At 38.3% G+C, this 9,341-nt stretch overlaps 1 long non-coding RNA gene across 1 annotated transcript; it reads right to left on the bottom strand.

Moving 5' to 3' along the window:
• Positions 1–1,618: 1,618 nt before the first annotated feature.
• LOC122802015 lies at positions 1,619–8,907 on the bottom strand. The gene is made up of 3 exons (XR_006364842.1): positions 8,389–8,907; positions 6,751–6,754; positions 1,619–1,630 (listed from the first exon to the last, which is right to left on the bottom strand). It is a non-coding gene; the product is annotated as an uncharacterized LOC122802015 (long non-coding RNA).
• Positions 8,908–9,341: the final 434 nt, after the last annotated feature.

Below are 9,341 nucleotides of genomic sequence, written 5' to 3'. Positions count from 1 at the left end.
TACATGTCAATAATACCTCCATGATTTTGTAGTGTTAGTATCATGTCAGATTAGGATAAATGGAAGGGATGCACACAATGTCAATAATACCGTCATGATTTTGTAGTGTCAGTATCGCTTCAGAACATGATAAATTGAAGAGATGTTCACAATGTCAACAATACCTTCATGATTTTGTAGTGTCAGTGTCTATTCAGATTAGGGTAAATGGAAGGGATATACCCAATTTCAGGAATTCCTTCATGATTTTGTATTGTCAGTATAGCTTCAGATTAGGGTAAATGGAAGGGTTGTACACAATTTCAAAAATACCTTCATGATTTTGTACTGTCAGTATCGCTTCAGATTAGGGTAAATGTAAAGGATGCACACAATGTCAAAAATACCTTCTGGATTTGGTAGTGTCAGTATCGCTTCAGATTAAGGTAAATGTAAGGGATGTACACAATGTCAACAATACCTTCCTGATTTTGTAGTGTCAGTATCGCTTCAGATTAAGGTAAGTGGAAGGGATGTACACAATTTCAACAATACCTTCATGATTTTGTAGTGTCAGTATCACTTCAGATTAGGGTAAATGGAAAGGATGTACACAATGTCAACAATACCTTCATGATTTTGTAGTGTCAGTATCACTTCAGATTAGGGTAAATGGAAGGGATGTACACAATTTCAACAATACCTTCATGATTTTGTAGTGTCAGTATCACTTCAGATTTTGGTAAATGGAAGGGATGTACACAACGTCAACAATACCTTCACAATGTTGTAGTGTCACTATCATTTCAGAATAGGGTTAATGGAAGGGATATACACAATGTCAACAATACCTTCATGATTTTGTAGTGTCAGTATCACTTCAGATTTGGGTAAAATCTGCCATTGTAGGCTAATAAGCAGCAAACAACTTCAACCTGTGGTGTATTCCTACACAGACCTTTTCTTAGAGAAACCTTCCAGTCCTTGAACAAGGGTGCCTGTATGTTTACCTTATTTCCTTGGCTGTCCTTTGATAATTAGCTAGGTTAGCAGAGTGCATTGGATTCTCCCCTGTTACTTTAAATTCCAATTCAAGGTTTCCCTCCCTTCCCCCACCCCCCACCCCCCAAGTGATTGCTCAGGTACAACACACCAAAGGTTTTAAAAATCCTGGATGCCATATTTGCTCTAATTGCAGCTGAAAGCCCTCCAGGTGTAGCATCTCTAGTAAGTGATAGTATATTTTTTATTTTTTCAGTGTTGTATTCCACACTGTAAACTCACTGTCCCTGCATAGTGTAGTACAGTAATTTCTCTCTAAGGTAGCTTTCCAGTTATTTTTTTATTTTTGCTGTTATAGTTTATATTTGGATATTAGAAGCTTATGTTTTGGTTTTTGCTTGCTCCCAATTTCAGTAAACCTGATTCAGAGTTCCTCTAAATGATAGTGCTAAGGTAGAAATACTCTTTCTTATTTAAGTGCTGAATGATATGTATGGTAACCTGTTGAAACTGCTACATTGTTACAATATTGTCTGGTAATAGTATATTCCACCTAGTTAAACTGACTGCTGCTACTGAATACTCTTGTTTCTGTTAGTAAAACATACTTTGTAAAGTGCTGAATGATATTTATGGTAAACCTGTGAAACTGCCACATTGTTGAAATATTGTCTGGTAATAGTATATTCCACCTAGTTAAACTGACTGCTGCTACTGAATAATCTGTTTCTGCAAGTTAAACATATATTGTAAAGTATAGAATGATATTTATGGTAAACTGGTGAAACTGCTACATTGTTGCAATATTGTCTGGTAATAGGATATTCTAACTAGTTATACTGACTGCTGCTGAATAAGACTGCAGAGTCTGAATGTATTTCTCTTGATGACTTCTAATAGGCTGTGTTCAGTTGCTTTGCTTTCTGTACAATATTTATGACAGTTGCGCTTATTTTGATGTCCTTATTTTATTGCTTTTAGTTATACATTCTTTCTTTTTCTCTTCTTTGCAACTTTTAGAGCCACTGAGGACCTAATCGCTTTGGGTCCCCCCCCCCCCAACTTGTGTGAGCAAGGAATCCTCTCACTCCAGCTAAAAGCAAAGAAAACTCTAACCAGCAATAATCCAAAAATAGACTGCAGCCTCTGGTTTAACTCCAGGAACATAGTTGTTGCCGCTTGTGTAATGTAGGTGCCAGCTTTTGTAACTACTGTTATGCCTTGTTAAAATCTGTTACAGTCAGATAGAGTGCATACCCCAGAGGCAATAGCTGAAAACCTTCTTCCTCTTAGCCCATCCCCACCCCTTTCATTCCATTTCACTGTTGATAATTTGTTATATGTGAAGGTATTTATCCCCTCTCAGTAGTCATAGCCTTCAGTCCCTCCTCCTCAATACTTGTTCTTCACTAAACACCAAAAAGAGGTGCAAAGTCTCCAGCTGCTTTTGTCTTTAGCTACATTGTGTGCAGCAAACAATGAGCAAAGGGGAATACAAATATAAAAGAGAATAAAATCTGCCATTGCAGACTAGTAAGCAGCATACAACTTCCACCTGTGGTGTACTCCTACACATAGTTTTTCTTGGAGAAACATTCCAGTCCTTGAACAAGGGTGCCTGTATGTTTACCTTATTTCCTTGGCTGTGCTTGATAATTAGCTAGGTTTAGCAGAGTCCCTTGGATTCTCCCCTGCTACTTTAAATTCCTATTGAAGGTTTCCCTCCCTTTCCCCACCCCCCAAGTGATTGCTCATGTACAACACACCAAAGGTTTTAAAAACCCTGAATGCCATATTTGCTCTAATTGCAGCTGAAAGCCCTCCAGGTGTAGCATCTCTAGTAAGTGGTAGTATTATGTTTCTTTTTTTCACTGTTGTATTCCACAGTGTAAACTCAATGTTCCTGCATAGAGTAGTACAGTAATTTCTCTGTAAGGTAGCTTTCCAGTTATTTTTTATTTTTGCTGGTATAGTTTATATTTAGATATTAGAAGCTTATGTTTTTGTTTTTGCTTACTCCCAATTTCAGTAAACCTGATTCAGAGTTCCTCTAAATGATAGTTTAGACTACACTATAATGTCAGAGTACTACTAGCTTAAAAGTGATTCCAATAGCTTCTTTCAAAAATAAGGGCATGAATATAAGCTACTTTATTAATTGTGTCTTCATGTAAAGCTTTTTTGTTTGTTTAATTGTCATAACGACATGCTATGTGCGAACTCTTTTTTCTCTCCTCCACATTTGTCTCTCTCTCTCCCTAAAGTACCCTACTCCCCACTGCACTGTTCCTGATATAGTCTCTAAGACCCTACCTACCTGGTGACAAAGTACCTTATCGAAATACCTGCGGTCTCATCTAACAGCCTTATTTTCCATGCACCCTGTCTCAAGGAAGCAAGAAAGTATGTGGTTGTCTAAGTCCTGCTTATAAAGCTGACTACCATCTACTATTGCTTCAGAGGTTCTAAAGTACACTACGAGCCTGAACAGCCAACAGCCTTTATCCCCCTGTCTACCCTGTATCCAACAAACCTCTTCTACCTTATAATAACCTCCTTTACTAGCTATCACTCCTTCCCTAGTTCTTAGCCAGCTAGCTCCCTTACATACTTACCTGCAATACCAGATCTGCCCACGAGGTGGCGCCCTTATCCCATCCTTCATCTCCTGCTTATCCCTCAGTATTTCTTCTGTAATTACACTACATCTCTTAAGTCCTAGACCTGCTCATATTTTCTCACTTACCCTTTACTTCAACTGTCTACACCCACCTGTTTTTTTCTCATAGACTTCTGTTTTATCTCTGATATTTCCCACTCCTGACTTGCATAACTTTCCTTCAGTTACTAGCATTGCTGATAGTTTCTTCTGTATCATCTCCTTCACTTGTCTCTACCTGCTTTGTTCGCCCTGCGGGCTCACACTGCTCCCCTACCCTACCCCCAATTCCCACACACCCCCAGGGGTCCTACTCTTATACAATCTAACCACACCCCTTCCCTCTTCCACCAATCACAAACCTTTCACCACTGGCCACTTAACTCCAATTCCCTCCTTTCACTTACCACTCCCTATCTCTCCCACCACACCCTCCACCTATTCTTTTCCACACCTAGTATACCTCCGAGCCTATAACAGCAACCTAACAACTTACCCTTCCAGATGTATAAGCTACCCACCCCAGCCCTCTTACAGAGGTTACTCATACTTACACTTCTACCACCTCTAACTTTAGCTTACCTGCTAACCTCATATGAACACCCATTATAGCCATACCTTCTCTACCTCAATAAGCTATCTACCTCTCCTTCTCTACCTATTTTCACTAACCATGTTAACATCTACACCCAGCTATCTACTAGCAAAATACCATAAGATAGCCACATTAGACATGACTCACCCAATCCCAGAAAATCTCTACCTCTATATAGTAAATTCCCAAATCCTAGACTTCAAACACTACTCTTCTCTTTAAAAGATGGAGACATTCACCCAAACCCAGGCCCAACAACTGCTACTACCACTCAACTCCTCAACTCCAACCCCACTACTATCCATTTCCTTATCAAACCACCTAACTCACTCTTATTAGTTCACCTTAACATACGTAGCATTAATAACAAAGTTGCACAACTCTATGCTCTCTTGGAAGTCTACTCCTTTGACATTCTTTGTTTAACAGAAACTTGGTTAAGACCTGTAACTAAAGACAATGAAGTCATCCCACCCAGTTATAATATTTTGTGACTTGACCGTGCAACCAAAAAGGGTGGTGGTGTAGCTATCCTATTTAAATCTGGGTTACAGATTACTGCTTACGACTATAAACCACCTCAAGACTCCAACGCTGAAATGCTTATTACCAAGCTTCAACTTAACACATTCAAATCCCTCTATATTATCTTTATCTATCTTCCTCCTGGTAATAACATTGCCACCATAGAAAATATCCTTTGTTGGTTATCCCAAAATTTACCCCAAGAAACCATAATCCTACGTGATTTTAACATTGATTGGAGGAGTTGTAGCAGTAGCCACCCTACCAGCCATATTAACCTTTTTGTTTTTTTCTCAAACCATTATCTCCCCTACCAGGATAAACAAGCCTAATAAGAAAGAAAGTACCTTAGATTGGATTGTCATACATAATCATCCCCAGACATATGAAGCTGGAATCCTCCCTGATGATGTAAGTGACCACTCACTAACCTACATCATCAGGCTTAAATCCAAGCTACCTAATCCAACCATATCTAGGACAATTAGAACCAAGAAAAACTTCAACCCCTATCTCTTCCAGAGAGAAGTAAGAGCATGTAGTTGGTCTCCCTTAAAATACCTCACACTGGAGGAAGCTGTTAATTACTTTAATTTTAACTTCCTAGCCATACCAGACCATCATGCACCAACCCGCTCTATTAGAATGAGAACTAAATCTGCCCCATGGTTTTCAAACGAGACCAGGCAAAAAATCCATCTCAGAAATAAATACTGGAATAAATCTCATTTAACTAAAAACCCAGTAGACCAACAAAACTTCAGACAGCTGAGAAATGAAACTAAAAAAAGCTATACTGTCTAACAAAAGAAACTACTACCTACAATTCCAGCAGACTCACCATAATAAACCACAAAAGTTCTGGGCGAGTATTAATCAATTATTACACCCAGGTGAATCCATCACATCAAACCCACAAGGCACAGACCAGGAGAACCCCAAGCAGACTGCTAATGCCTTTAATACCTTTTTTGATTGAGGCCATTCAAACTTTTGCCAGTCAGTTATCTACTCAGAACTTAACTATATCCAACTCTAACTCTAACCCATCCCCTCCATTTCTTTTCCAACCAGTCCCAACTACATATATTCTTACCCTTATCCAAAAACTGAAACCGTGCACTCCTTCAGTGGACCAACTACCCACTGAATATCTACAAAAGACAGCCAAATCCATCACCTATCCCATTTCTATTATCATCAATAGAACCATCAGTGAAAGACACATCATTAAAATCTGGAAAGTATCCCATATTATCCCCCTTCACAAGGGTGGGAACTCTACTGAACTCTCCAATTACCGTCCATAGCCCTACTTTCTCCCTTAGCAAAGATTATGGAAAAATGCATCCACAGACAATTGCTAGACCACCTAATCCAAAATAACTTACTTTCAAACTCTCAACATGGTTTCAGACCTTCCCACAGCACTACTACTGCCCTCCTTTCCTTTACTGACTGTATTAACAAAAACCGTAACCTCAATATGCTTTCCTCTGCACTGTTTATAGATCTGTCTAAGGAATTCGATATGGTAAATCACCAGATACTTATAAATATCCTCAAATCCTTGTCACTAGATGCACTAGCTATAAAATGGTTCCAGTCCTACATAGATAACAGACAACAGGCTGTACTTTGGCATAACATTCTATCTACCCATCTGCTTGTTAACATTGGTGTTCCTCAAGGGTCCATATTAGGACCTCTCATGTTTTCTATATTTATCAACAACCTTTACCTAACAATCCCCAAGCTACATGCATACAATATGCAGATGATTTCACACTTATATGCTCAGCCACATCTATATCTGAACTTCACTCCCTTAGCCAAAATGTGTTTAACACAGTTGAACAATGGTTTACACAGCGCTGTCTCCTTCTGAACCCCCCAAAAACTAAGCTCCTCCTTTTTACTCCTAAGTCCCCCCAATAGACTTCACAGTAACATCCAATAATGGTACTCTCATATCTCCAGCTCCAACTACCAAACTACTAGGTATCACCATAGATAACAACCTTAACTTTGACACCAATATTAACAATACTCTAAAATCTGTTAATAGAAAACCGGGCTCTCTCTACAGGATCAAACCCTTCCTCTCTCCTGCAGCTAGAATAACTATTGCTCACACCCATCTAATTTCTATTCTCCTCTATGCCTCACCCATATATACTAATCTCTCTAAAAACAACCTTAACAAAATGCAAAACTCCTACAATAACATAGCCAGATTTGCTACAGGTAACCCTTTCAGAACCCACTACTGTTTTAATCTAAAGCAGCTAGGATGGCTTGAATTACAAGATCAGCTTAAATTCCACCAACTGGCCATTGCCCATAAAACCCTTTACCAACCTACCAATACCCCTATACTATCTACCCTCATTACCCCCTACAAAAATCTAAAGACCTTACAATCATCACATAAAATTCTTGTAAATATTTGTAAATCAAACAACAGGGCTGGGAACTCTCTTTTCTCTAATACTGTTGGAAAATCCTGGAACCTTCTTCCTAACAAACTTTTCTCTCTTCCCTCTATATCACTCTTTAAAACCAAATTGAAACTTTTCCTCAGAACACACTGGTTGTGCCCCTGTACTAAACCTGGCTGATCAACTAGCTCTTCTTCCTTGGTTCAACCTACCCTCCTCTTCTCAGTAATCGAGTTCCTTTTCTTAATAACAACTTACCTTGTCCTTCTATACTATTACTTACATCTTCAGAATCTCATTAAGGAGGCTACTTTTACTAATATATTGTATAATTTCAGCTCCTACTTTTTTCTTTATGACTACGTGTATACTAATATATTGTATAATTCAGCTGCCATGTTTTTCTTTATGATGTATTGCAACTACATTTTGTATTGCACTAATTGTATCTGTATATTTTGTACTCTGTTATGAACGAATTACGTCTTTGATTATTCTCTGCACTGCACTTGCAATGTTCATTGTATACATTAATTTTTGTATATGTGATTTTGTTTGTTTCCTTGGAGCTTATCTCCGCAGGCCTGTACAGAAAATGGACATGTATCCAGTTAGACTAGCCCGGTCAACACATATAAAATAAAATACAATAAAATGTAGATCAAAATAAGCTGCTGAACACACTGTCAGAAATCTTTGCCCTATTCCTAGGAAATGATTTAGAAGCTAACCAAATCACTATTGAGAGAGCACATAGGGCTCTTAGACCATCACCAGTTGTAACTGGACCAAGAATTGTATATGCCAAGATCCTTAGCTTTCTTCATGTTAACAAAATATTACTTGCTGCCAAAACAAAAAAATCTGTGGTTTGGAATGGCATGAGCATTACCATTGCTCAAGATCTACCATATCAAATTAAACTAGAGACAAAAGCTTGCCCCTTACTGTTCTTTCCTCATAACAAAACAAATCAGATTCCAAATGAAGTTCCCCAACACACTTACCTTTACAATGCAAGACCACAGATACTCATGCAACAACAAGGAAGAAGCAGCTACGACGTTTCTTAAAGTATTTAAAACAAACCCAGGAAAAAACGTGTTTTAAAACCCAATAAATGCTAGTTATGCTCTCACTGCCACAAGTAAAAAGAAAAGAAGATCCTTCCACATAATCTAGATTACCTGCTTTGTATAACGCGCTTCTGCTAAGCTTCTTTTTCCTCTGATGATTTCCGACCGAGGGGCCCTGCTTTTTGCATCCAAAATCAAGTGCTGGTTCCTGGGTATGATCTTCACATAATCGTCGGTCTAAAATAGAAGCTCCAGCTCCCAACAGGCTAGGTTGTCAACACTAACCTTGTGTGAAGGCTGAATTCCCAAGGTGCAATGCTTCCTTAAAGCTACAGAGCCCAACTCTACACAGTCCTGCACCGAAGGAGAATAAAAATGAAAGTGAAGAGTAAAAACAACTCAAGCAACCAGAGGATACAGCAAAACTTCGTGGAGGAAGCAGGCACACACTAATATGGACAAAATACTGGATATCTCACTATACAAAGGTACTTTAAAAACTACATGGTGACTGTAAAATAGGATAGGATGCTGAAGAAATCTAAGGGCTTAATACATTTAACGTTGTACTGTTTAAAGGGCAAACAGTGGAAATGCATAATATAGGTGGATCTTATGTCTGGTTGCATATTAGTCTCTGTTTATTCAGCTTAAAAAACAGAGGTGTTTTTTTTTTTCTTTTTTTTTTACATAGACATTAAGAGAGCAACTTGTGGATTATGGTCACAACCAGATGGACACTCAGTTTTATCTATAGTACAAGCCATAAAAAAGAAGGGGAAGGAAAGGAAAAAAAGAAAAAAAATGTTATTTGTGCAGTTTTGATGAAAATATCTTGTTTCAAAATACTTTAGCATTGTTCAAACCCTGTATGAATACAGAGTCCGAGAAAGGAGTTCTAGATAAATTAAGGGCTCATCAAAATACAGGATATAATGTTTTCTACATGAATGTAAATGTATAGTTAACTTAGCAATTTTCTCACTTTACTTTCAATGTGTGCTCTGCATGATGTTTCAAGCTACGGTACTAGGGATAGAATAAGTTTCTATGCTCTGCTGGTA

Source organism: Protopterus annectens, chromosome 5.part0 (assembly GCF_019279795.1).
Source record: "Protopterus annectens isolate FY-2018-M chromosome 5.part0, PAN1.0, whole genome shotgun sequence".
NCBI lineage: Eukaryota > Metazoa > Chordata > Ceratodontiformes > Protopteridae > Protopterus > Protopterus annectens.
The sequence above is the reverse complement of the archived record's forward strand: the minus strand, read 5'-3'. Positions and strand labels throughout refer to the sequence as shown.